Source organism: Ochotona curzoniae, unplaced genomic scaffold (assembly GCF_017591425.1).
Source record: "Ochotona curzoniae isolate NIBS_2020 unplaced genomic scaffold, NIBS_Ocur_1.0 scaffold_4506, whole genome shotgun sequence".
NCBI classification, from domain to species: domain Eukaryota; kingdom Metazoa; phylum Chordata; class Mammalia; order Lagomorpha; family Ochotonidae; genus Ochotona; species Ochotona curzoniae.
The window spans coordinates 18,032,379-18,045,272 of record NW_024467119.1 but is presented as its reverse complement, the minus strand read 5'-3'; the positions used below and the strand labels follow the sequence as shown (position 1 = coordinate 18,045,272).

Genomic DNA, 12,894 nt, shown 5'->3' with positions numbered 1-12,894 from the left:
TTCCTCACTTTTTTATGATAAAGAGTACAGAAAGATGCAGGCTGATTCATAAGGTAAAATCTCCTCATTAATATCATTGCTTGATTACCACCATTGAGCTTATCTGAACAGAATAAACAAGACAAATACAGTGGGAGTCTGTGGTATAGATCTTCATATTTGATCTGCTTTAAGATTGCTATTTGTCCATATACAATTTGTTTATTATCTTATTGATGGTCATGGATTTTTTTAATAGTTTTTTCTATTATAACCAGTTATAATGCATATACACTTTTAATATAAAATATTTTTGTGGACTAAATTCTAGAAGGAAATGCATATTAAAGTATTGATATAAGTACCAGCAAATTTTCCTCCAAAACTCAATGGATGAAAATGATACTTCACTTTAATAGATGTTAATCTGATTTCCTTGTAAAATTAAACATATATTTGCCATCTGTTTTTTCTTCCATAAATTACCTGTCCAAATGACTTTGACCATTGTGTTTTTCTTGCTGCACTTTTTAATTGTTTGTAGTAATTACATTTTATTTTGTAGTATTTTCACTCTAGTATGTCACTTTTGTTTCTTAGCACCATTGGATTTTTATTTTGCACTGAAAATCTACTAGTGTTCTCTAGCTTTTGGTTTTATATGTTTCAAAAAAGTCTTGTATATTCTTCTGCTGTTATATTTTTTTTGTATTGCTAATTGTCTTTAGTTCATCTAACTTTTTTTTTGTTAATCTATATTAGGGCTCTTTTTTTCTAGTGTCAGTGCCATTTTTCCAAAACAATTCATTGAGCAGAATATCTATCACTAATTTGAAGTACTACCTTTATCCTGTTTTTAAAGTTCCAGATATATATGTGTATATATATTTCTGTTTATGAATGTATGTATATATATACATATACATATTCTGGCTTCAGTGTTCCACTGTTTTAGTTATTGTCATTTTATATTATATTTGACATCTGGTAGTGCATCTCTCCCTACTGTCTTTTCAAAAAATTTTTTGGCAATTATGTGTATTTTCTCTTCCAGATGAACTTTAGAGTCAACATGTCAAGTTCCATTAAAAATCCCTTTGGGATTTTGATTGGAAGTGCATTGAATTTACAGATTAATTTGGGGAGAATTGACATCTTTACACTATTGAATCTTCCCATCCAGGAACATGGTATGCCTCTCCATTTCTTCAGGTGTTCTTTTTATGTCCTTTTTTTTTTTTTTTTTTTTTTTTTAAATGGAACATGCAGGTCCTATCCATTTCTTGCTAGGTATAGTCCTGGGTTTTTCTTAGTTTTTGTTATTATGAATTACATCTTCCATTTTACATTTTATTTTTTAATGAGTTGTTGCTGATATATAGGAAGGTGTTAATTCTTTGTAAGTTGATCTAATCATTTATTTAGTTCTCAGTTTACTCTCGGAGATTTTTTAAAGTAGATGATTATAATTTTTTCAAATAATGGAAGCATTTTATCTTTTTTTTTTTTTTTTTTAGTATTTCTGGAGGCTTTTTTATGTTTTGTTTTGCTTTTGGTATTTTGCTTTGTTGATCTGATTGCACTAGTTGAGTGTTTCCAGAACTGTTTTATTACTGGTTCTGATTTTGGCATCTTGTTCCTGATTTAATTTGAATTGCTTCTAGCTCTTAAACTTAATGGTAAATCTTATGTGCTTTTGTTAGTATTATGGATTTTTTTCACCTCTATTTTAATTTGGAGAATTACACTAATATATTTACTAATGTTGGTAATAATTTGTTTTGTCTTAGTATTTATTAAGCAGATATTTCTTTGGATATTCCATTGTGCTAAGAACCTTGACACATACTGATGATAGTACAGTTGTCACCATAGTGTGGTTACTCAGATAGCTCTGAAGATGTTTTCTCCCTTTTATATGGAAGAAAGAGATAATAAGGAAATATGCAGCAATATGATACTTTCTGGCTGTTATAGTACTGTGGAGAAAATAAAGAGGGTGAGTGTGATGGCGGAGAGATGAGGAATGACCCTCCTTTGGTAGTATCATTTGTAAAGATAAAATATAAGTTGGGATCAGAATAAAGAAAACACTAAGCGAAGCATTCTGTTCAGGTGGCAAAACCAACTTATATGTACAATTGATTCTGCTCCTAAACTTTTTTTAGCCCCTTTCTTGCAGTTGTCTTATATTTTATACTATGTCTGAATTTAGTTTGTTATTGATGTACCTAATTTGCATATTTTCTTTCTACTCCTGTTCAGTTTTAATTTTGTTTGTGGTTTAATAAACCCAACTAACAGAATCTTACACTGTTATTTTCTGGGCTTTGAAAGTAGATACTGATCTGTTCTTGAATACCACAGTCTTCCTCAGTAGAAATGACCTCAGTCCAGTTGCTCGGTACTGTTTTGAAATATAGATCTCTGACTGCCCTTAAAGTTACTCCAGTGAACATACCTCTACTGAGACTTCCTACCATTTGATTTAATTCTGATAATTTTTTTTCTATAAGCCTTTTCCTATTTATTGATTTGCAATTTTCGTAACTTCTTGTATTGAGTCATCTTTCTGTTAAGTTTTTAAAAGGATTTGTTTAAACATTTGGAAGAATATATAAACAAATATTCCTGAGAGGGAGGAGGGATTATGAGAGACAGATCTTTCATCTGCTGGGTCACTACCCAAAAGACCAGAGTGGCTAAAGCCAGGAGCTTCCTGCGAGTCTCCCATGTCAGTGCCTGGCCGGAGTGGTTGGAGCATCATCTGCTGAATTCCCAGGTGTGTTGGCAGGGAGCTGGATCAGAATTTTGAGCAGTTGAGTTTGGAATGGAATGCTGGCTCTGCAAGCAGTGGCTTTTTTGCGAAAGGCTTGTCTCTTTTGCTAGATTTACTCAAGCCAAAGGGTTTTTATTTCATTTCATTAAACTTGCCTCTTTTTCCGCATTTCTATTTTTACTATTTTATAATTGTATATTATTGATATTTGTTATTTTACTTTCAAAGCTTTTTATTTATTTTAAATATTAATAATGAATTTAAAGCTATATGTGTTTTTTTGGACTTAAATAGTCAAATTATATATGAAATGAAACCCTCAAAATTTTACTTTAACTTACGTGTAATTTTAGAATTAATTGCATCTTTAAGTCTTTTCAAATTTTCACATGAACAAGGACTGCCACGGTAGTCTAGTGAGTAAAATCCTTGCCTTGCTCATGCCTGGATCCCATATGGGTGCTAGTTTGGGTCCCGGCTGTTCCACCTCCCATCCAAGCCTTGGGAACCTGAATCCATGTGGGAGACCTACTGGAGGCTCCTGGCTCCTGGCTTTAAATGGGCTCAGCTCTGGCCATAGTGGCCACTTTGGGAGTGAGCCAGCAAATGGAAGAACTTTTCTCTCTGTCTCTCCTCCTCTCTGTAAATCTGACTTTTCACTAAAAACAAATCTTTAAAAAAAAATTTCAAGTGAACTGTCATCCTGTTATTGCTCACGTTTAATACCTTTTAGCTCTGTGGATTAAGAAGGTAACCTAGGGATGCCATATGGGCGCTGCTTTTAAATCCGACTGCCCTGGTTCCTTTCTAGCTCCCTACTTGTGGCCTGGGAAAGCAGTTGAGGACAGCCCAAAGTTTGGGAGACATGGAAGAACTGGCTCCTGGCTTCAGATCAGCTCAGTTCTGGCCATTGCGGTCACTTGGGGAGTGACTCAGCAAACAGAAGGCCTTCCTCCCTGTCTCTCCTCCTTTCTGTATATCTGACTTTCCAATTTAAAAAACAAACAAACAAAAATACGTAACCTAGTATAAATCATTTATGGAAAGATTTATTTTATTTTATATGAAAGGAAGTGTTACAGAAGGAGAGAGAAATATAAATAGAGAGGCTTTGCTTCCACCAATTAACTCTGTAAATGACCAACCATGACCAGGCCAGGCCAAAACCAGGACCAGGAGCTGCCACATCTATGCAGGGGCACAAAGGTTTGGAACTTCCTCTGCTGCTTTTCTAGGCACTTCTACAGGGAGCTGGATTGGAATTGGAGCAGCCAGAACTCAAATGGGTGCCCATATGGGATTCTGGCACTGCAGGTAGCACCTTAACCCACTATACCACTGTGCTGACCTTTTGTTGGAGTTTTCCTTTGTGCTTAAAGTATAGTCAGATCTTTGAAATTACAGCCTGTAATCTATTTATATTAGATTTCTGTTTCACTGTGAAATATAAAGACTGCAGTTAATTCTATATTTTTAAGTCCTCTATTATCCTTGCTTAATCCACTTGCTTTGCATTTTTTGATACAGGTTTATGGAAAATTCTTACTAAATTATATGAATTTTGCAGCTGCTTATTCAAAGAATAAGTTCATGGAAAATGGAAACCAAAAATAAGTATTTTTTAAAATAGCTTTTGAAATCTAGATGTAGTTGTTTTCTATGAATTTTATGAAGAACCATTTATTTTTTAGCAGTTTTACCTTACATATTGAATGCTTAAATAGCAGACCATCACAGACTTAGTTTTATCTTTTATTTTAAATGTCATTAAAAATCTTTTTTTTAATTTTATTTGTATAAAAGGTAGAGTTGCAAAGGCACAGGGATCTTCCAGTCACTGGTTCACTGCTGCGCTTGGCCACAACGAACAGGGATGGGCTGTGTCAAAGCCATGAACCAGAAGTTTCCTCCAAGTCTTCCATGGGGATGCAGGGATCCATGTGCCTGGGACATCCTCAGCCACTTCACTTCCCCAGTCATGTTACTTACTTAACTTTTTGTTTTACTTTGAGCAATAATATTAATATCATACTCTTCACTGGGATTATCATTTTATTACTTTAAAAAGTTAAGGTGTCTGTATTATAACAACGTATAGATAGATACTTTTTTTTAACTTGGTCTGTGTACTTTTTTTAAAATTGGAGCATTTTTTTTTCATTGACTTGTTCTTTGTTATTTTTTTTAAAGGTTCATTTATTTTTATTGAATAGGCAGATTTACAGAAGAAGGAGAGACAGAAAGATTCTCCATCTGCTGGTTCACTCTCCAAGTGGCCGCAATGGCCAGAGCTGAGCTGATCCAAAGCCAGGAGCTTCTTCCATGTCTCCCAAACTTTGGGGTGCATGGTCCCAAGGTTTTGGCCCATCCTCTGCTGCTTTCCCAGGTCTCAAGCAGGGAGTTGGAAGGGAAGTGGAACAGCAGGAATATAAACTGATGCCTATATGGGATCCTGGCATGTGCAAGGCAATGACTTTAGCCACTAGGCTGTTGTGCTGCACCCTGTTCTTTGTTTGTTTTTTTGTTGTTGTTGTTGTGTTGTTTTGTTTTTTATTTACCAGTTAAAGTAAAATTTTAAAGCTTTATGTTATGATCTATCCCTTTCATAACTTAATACTAAAGTTTTATTTTTATTTTCATTTCTAATGGGAAACTATTTTATTGCTATTCTATAGACATACTTAGCAGTGTTATGAATAATTGCTCTGCTGAACATTGTTTTACTACTGGCTTTCATTTTTAAAAAACTATTATTTATTCATTTGTTTATTTGAAAGTGGAAGGATAGGGTGGGGATGAAAGGAGAGAGAGAAACATCTTCTGTGTGCTGATTTCAGTCCCCAGGTGGCTGCAGTCACCACTGTTGAGCAAAGCTGAAGCCAGGAACTGAGAGCTTCATCCATGTGGCCATCCCCTCCTTTTTATCTTTGGCCATTAGCAAAGATTTGAATCAGAAATTGAATATCTAGGACAAGGTCCAGAATCCATTTACAATATAGGACTCACAGACTGTGTCTTCACCCACTTCAATACAATGCCAGCCCTTGATTCATTTTCTAAATATTTAGTCTTGTGATGCCTAGCTCCTGCATTATTAGATTTTCTTTCTTGAAGGAATACTTGCATAAATTCAGAAAATGTTTATAAATTCAGAAATATTAGCAGATTTTTAAATTTCAGACTGCTTACATAGCTAAAAAATACTCTAATTGGATTCTACTTTGAAAAAATTATATTACAGAACCTTTAATTGCATGTTATCATTGGCATTTAGGAAGTCTATTATCAGTGTGATTTTGTTTTAATTAATGTATCCCTTCAGCCTCTTTCTGCAATGTTTCTAGATACTGTATGAGAATTCTTAAGTTTCAGCAGTTTAATGGTAACATTTTGTGACTGTGAGTGTATATCTGTTTGTATTTACATTTTAATACCATCTCTTAAGAATCATTGTATTTTGAAACGATCTCTGCGATAAATGGTGAATAATGATAATACCAGAAAAGGCTCAGTTATAATTAAATGACTTACTACCACTGAATTCTGCTATTGATGTAGTTTCGAGGGAATATTTGAAGCACTTCATGTCTTTAATTCACTGATACACTGTAAATGGAATAATGTGATACAATTAATCTTATTTTTAACAGTCTTTCTCTTTTTAAAGCGTATTACCATTGGTAAAAATTTCACGTTGAATTCTTGTTTTACTAATTTCATATAAATTATTGAAAAAAGACTAACTCAAACAATCACAATGTTTTGTATTTGAGGTTTTGTCTTATAAAAAATTCAGTGTTACACATGGATGAGTGCTCATGGATATTACTCAAGAATTTGTTTTTCAATAAAAAAATTATTCGTTATATATATTTGGAATAATTTATCAACTTTTTTTGTTTTGCGTGTTTTATGAAAGATAAAAACTAAACTTAGATTTCAAAGCCACGTGTAGAAAAGGTTGTATTGTACTGAGTGATTATGGCTGTTTCTTACGTATTAGATGTAGTGCGAGCTGTTTGGAACTTCGTCACTGTCATGAGATTATTGCAGATTCATGTTAATTTTCTTTACCTGGGTATTCACTTTTTAATGCAATCTTTTAGTACTTTTTTATTCAGAAGATTTTGATAATGATGAATAATGCAGTAAATACAAACTGTTACTGTCTTAAATTATGTTTATATTGGCTGATTTAAAATGTTACTAAGTGATGTCTGAGTTAAGTAATTACTACTTGACAACCAGGAGTCCTCTGGTATGTAAAGAGCTCTTCTTAGGTTGTTGAGTGTCAGAGACACAGAAGAAGCTCCCATCGCTTGTTCCCTTCTCTAATTACCTGCAGTAGCTAATGACAAGTTTTGCACATGGATGGCAGGGATCCACCACTTGAGCCATTACTGGATGCTTTCTAAGATGCACTTTCGCACGCAGCTGGGGTCAGATAAAATGTATAAAGTGCGACCCAGATCAGAAGTAGGACCAGGACTTTGAGCAGTTTGAGAACATGTGGAGGGACATTTGCTGAATTTATTAAGAGGTCTTAAAATTTTAAGTAGTACAGACTTCGGAGTGAAAAAAAATTTTTTTTCTGAAGCAAATTGGAGATTTTGAATGTTATAAAAACATTTACAACAGTCTGTGTATTAGCTTTCTTGAATAAGACTATCCACTTAAAGTTAAGATTGCTTGTTTGGAATTCAATAATAAATGGGCAGAAAGATTTCAGGATAGCAGAAATAGTAATGATTAGTTGATGGGCTGAGAGGGGATAGGGATTATTGAAGATCAACAAGACCATGTTTGGGGAGGTGAGCTAGAAACTCACAGTGGGTCTCCCAGGTATGTTTTATCAACTGCTGCTTCCTGGGGTGCACGTTAGCAGGCAGTTGGAAGTGGGAGTGATTCCAGATGCACAGTGGAGCATGTGTGGGAGTGCCAGGCAGCATGAGAATTGTTTGCCAAAGCAGTGTCATGTTTGCTGTGCCAAATACTCCCTCACTGACTGGTTCCCCAGTGTTCTAACTTTGTAAAAAGTATCTTTAATCTCAGCTGGATCTTTTTTTCTTCTACTTTCACATAATCTTGTATTTGATATAGTAAATATGTTCCTGATTGATTTTTCTCTTTATGTCACATCTGTATAAAACCATATTTGATATGATCTTCACTTATCTTCCTAAACTGTGATTTGCCGTAAGTCTTTGAGTGGCTTACCATATAAAATGTGAATTTGTTATCGCAATGTTGAAAGCATCATACCTTTTGCCATGCTCACGCAGAATTTTTTTTCTTATTTCTCTGCTTCCTCTTTTAATATCTGGTTAGTACTTTTTCTAGGCTTGTTTGGCAGATGTTTGTATGTTAACTTGCTGTATTATGTATTTGTGAGAGACGTTGCTGAATGTCCTGTTTTTGTAGATAGTGTGTAGTCGATGGCAGGTAACTTCTTCAGCAAACTCGAGTCTGTATCTGTGATGTCCATCAGTCAAAATAGTTTTCTTTGGGATGCCCTCATTTATTATATTACAAAATGAAATGTTCTATACCAGCATGGAATGATAGGTTATTTTGAGTGCAGTTAGTTTGAAATATAAAGTTCTTAAGGACATAGCCAAATTCTGACTTTCTCTTCTTTAATGTAAGATGATTTGGGAGTACTATTCTTGTCATATCATAAACCAATTTATTCAGACCTGAATCAGAAGTGAAATAGCCAGGACATGAACCAGCGCCCAGCACCCATTTGGGATGCTGGTGCTGGCAGGTACAGGAGCAGCCTATGAGACATTGTATCGGCTCTAGAAGTCTGTATTTGTATCTCAAATTCTGCGTTATCATTAACCACATATTTGTTTTCTTCAGTTAATGTTTTGCATGTCAAAGTATTCCTGCTTAAAAGATGAAGACATTTTATTTGCAGAAAGGCATTCCTTTGCATTATCTAATACCCAGTATATACATTTAGGTTTTTCATTTGTCTCAAACATGCTTTTCCTATTGATTTATTTGAATCACCATTTAAATAAGGTCTGTATTATCTTGGCAGTTACGTTTCTTCAATATCTTTAATTTAGAAGATTTTTTATTTGCTCCCATTCCACTTACTTGGTAAAATAATTGTACAGTGTTCCATTATTTAGATCATCTGTAGGCTACTTGTGTGTATGTGTGTTTGTGTGTGTGTGGCTATTTATTTGAGAGGCAGAGAGAGGCAGCTCTTACTCTTAGTTTCATATCTCAGATGCTTGCAGTAATTGTGCATGGGTCAGGCTAATGGCCTGGGAATTCCATCCAGGACTCCTGCAAGTGCCCAGCTACTTGAGACATAACCATTGCTGCCGGGGCTGAAGTGGAAATCAGGAACTAGTGGTGCTTATAGGGGCACTCCAGTATGGGTTGCCAATATCTTAATCACTAGGCCAAATGTTTGTGTCCTTTACTTCCATTTAACTCAGCGATTCTCAGCTTCCTCATTCTGTCTGCTCCCCTGGTATCCTTGTTCCAGGTTTCTTTGGTGATTATTTTTTTTCTTTCTTCATTGAAAGGAACATTTGCTAGTGTTTGGAGATATTTTGGTTGTCAGACTGAGGAGGTTTTAATCCTGGCATCTAGAGAATGGAGGTCAGAGAGGATATGAATGTCCTAAAAGGCACAGGACAGCTCTCAACAACAAAGAATTATCTCTCCTAAAATTTCAGTGGTGTCTGCGGCTTAAATGTTTATTTGGATTTCTTATTCAGATCATTTTTATTGCTTTTGTTCTAGAACTTAGTTTTAATTTAGTATTAATTTTTCATGAGGAATTAGTATTATTAGAGTGAGTTAGATTTAAGTGAAAATGTATATTTGAGCTTTCAGTCTTTTTTTTTTTTAAGATTTATTTATTTTTATTGGAAAGGTCGATCTACAAAGAGAAGGAGAGATAGAAAGATCTTCTGTCCGCTGATTCACTCCCCAAGTGGCAGCAATGGCTAGAGCTGAGTCGATCCGAAGCCAGGAACTTCAGGATTTCCTATGTGGGTGCATGGTCCCAAGTCTTTGGGCCATCCTCGACTGCTTTCCCAGGTCACAGGCAGGGATCTGGACAGGAAGCAGGGTGGCTGGAATTAGAGCCTGCGCTCAGATGAGATCCTAGCACATGCCGGGTGAGGACTTTAGCCACTAGGCTGCCGTGCCAGCCTGAGCTTTCAGTGTAAACTATGGAAGCACACACTATAGAGAGCCTTATGTCCACTGTGTGCTTTAAGTTACTTTTGTATGTTGCATATCCTTATATCATTCTCTCTCTACTTGTTCTATAATTAAGTACAAGTTCTTTCCAGTTGGTAAAGGATGAATTAGTTCCAGGAGGAAGTTACTTACTACTTCCCTTCTGAAATCATAGAGTTCTTTTATTCTGTCATTGCTTTATGTATTTTTTAATTTGATTGCTCCTTTATATACATTGTCATGAATGAGATGTTTGTTTTCTTTGGTGTTGGTTTTACCTATTTTTGTATCCTCTAACAGAAAATAGTAACTCTTACTCATAGGATATAGCAAATATGCTTCATAAGTCAGTGAAGACAGCATTTTGCTTCTATTAAATGTGAAATTTTTCTGTGTCTCTTATGAAATCCAGAATCTGCAAATTTATTTATTGTTTCCCTGCTTCTCCTAATATACGAGAGTCTTTTAGGAACTGAAAGGAAAGAACTGAAACTCAATCTTGGTAAATTGAAACTTCTTTAAACACTTAAATAATTTTTTCAGTTTGGGTCAGCCAAAATTACACTAGTAAACAAATTTTCTGTTTTGATGGAGCTTAGAATGATAGGCAATATTTATATCATCACATGTAATAAATTTGTGAAAGGTGTTGGGTAGAAAAAGTGCCTAGTGGTTGAGAGACTTGCTCAAGTCATACAGGTAGTACCTGATGTTAATACTAGTACCAAAACCTTTCGATCCTAGTAGTGTCCTTGAAATTAGCTACTCCATCATTAACTTTTTTTAAAAAAAAATCTATCTGAAAGGCCGAGCTACAGAGTGGGTTGGGTGGGGGAGAGAGACAGACAGACAGATCTTTCATCTGCTGGTCTACTTTCTAAATGTTACAGTGCCAGCCCTAGGACTTACCAAAGCCAAGAATTTGATCCAGTCTCTTGTTTGGGTGTGGAATCCAAACATATGGGCTATCTGCTGCTGTTTTCCAGGCATATTAGGGGTGAACTTGATGAAAAAGTGAAGCAGCTGCAGCTTGTGCTGGCTCCCATGTAAGATGCTGGTATTGCAGACAGCAGCTTAATCCATTATTGCCATATCAGCCCCTCCTTCGTTAAACTGGGAATGGGGGAAAAACATTAGTTGTAATTTTTATTCTTTTATCCTAATAACTGTTGTCCTTCCTTCACCTTTAAAAAACTTCAGTTTATGTAAGTGGTAGAGAGCACCCATGTGGTAGTGGACTGTTCAAAAACCTGCGATTTCTTGGATTGACCCAGGGTCAACTGAATCCTGGTCTCTCCTGGATGGCAAAAACCCAGCCTGTTGGGCTGTCTACAGTTGCCTATTGGTGTGCATATTGTCAGTAAGCTGGAATTGAGAGCTAGAGTTTATGCTGGAGCTGGGAATTGAACGTAGGCACTCTGATGTGGGACTGTGGGCATTTTAAACACTGAGCTAAATAGAATTTCTTAGTCATTTTGATTTGCTATTTAAGTGAATATGTTTTGTATATTGTATGAACAGAGGACTGTAAGAACCAACATGAGAACTTTACAATTATAAAGACACTTATGTCAAAGCAAATCTTCCTATTCTTAATATCTCTCATTAGGGAGTTAAAATGCAACAACTTTGTAAGTAAATTTTCACCAGGCTTAGTTATTATACAGTATGCTGCAGAGAACTTTATGTCATAAGAAAAAAAATCCCTTTTGGTTGAAATTTAATACCTTTTGTGGTCTTGCTTTCTAGCCTTCTGACTTTGTACAGTAAACTACCTTGTCATGTAGAAATGTGTTATCTGCTTCCCTTTCTTACATAGCTTAGTGATTTTGGTGGAAATCCTTTCATATTATTCTGTGTGTATGCTGTGTCTCCTTCTAACAGCTCATCTCCACCTTTGGAGATCAGGGTTTTTGTTTAAGATTCTTTATCATGGCTTTGCTACTGTGTTTAAAAATAAAGTAAAAATTATTCTTGGTTTGTTTTCTCTCTTTGACATTTTAAAGATTATTTTTTGATTGTTTACACTGATATTGCAAACTTCTCTGAACATTTTCAGATATTTATGGAGACTGTTTTGAACATGTTCTGTGTCTTTGTATTTGAAAAACCAGAAACCTTATTAAATATTAAATACATGCTGATTAACTAGTTAGGTGGAATAGTGCGATTTCTGAAGTTATGAGCCTAAGAAGTTATTCCTGAAGGTGTTTTTCTTATCCCTGACCCTATGGATACTGGATATAAAAATGATTATGTTTCCAGTTATTAATTAGTTTTATACCTGGTTTAAGTATTAGAGTGTTAGACTGGTGAAATTTACTTTGATCATGTTAAATATAGTATATACTTATCTATTAACTTTTTCCATTGAGAATAAGTACATTTCATTGACTTTTTGTAAATAGCACTATGATAAGTGGTGACAAAATATAACTTTTCCCTGAATTAATTTTTTAATTCTTTGTATTTCTTTTTAATTTACAACCAATATCTCTCAGCATGTGGTTGGCAGGCCTCTCAGAGTCCCAGAGACCATCTCAGGGCATCCAAGGTGTCAGAACAATTTTGATCATGATATTTAAATGTTTTTGCTTTTTTTGCCTTCTCCTGTTTGCACTGATGTTGCAAATGGCCAACCTACTGGCTCCTGATGAAGGCCTTGCGACCAAATTGTACTACTCAGTATATTCTTTATTGCCTAAAACTTAAAATTAAGACAATACATAAAAACTATTTCAATTTTGTAGTGTCCTTAATGAAGCAATAAAAGTAACATCATGAAATCATTATTAAAATGCTTGTCTTTTTAATGTTACTGTAACATTTGCGAAGTACACAAAAAACACGTCTGTGTACAGAAGTAGTGTTGGGAGGAAAAGCACTTGCACTTTTTTTTTTTAAGATATCTAGTGAGTTAGCTG

The 12,894-nt window shown here is 35.0% G+C and overlaps 1 protein-coding gene across 5 annotated transcripts in view; it reads left to right on the top strand.

Annotated features, from left to right (window-relative positions):
- The window catches only part of ANKRD17 (ankyrin repeat domain 17), a 160,587-nt gene that overhangs the window by 62,149 nt on the left and 85,544 nt on the right, over positions 1-12,894 (top strand). The window lies entirely within an intron of this gene.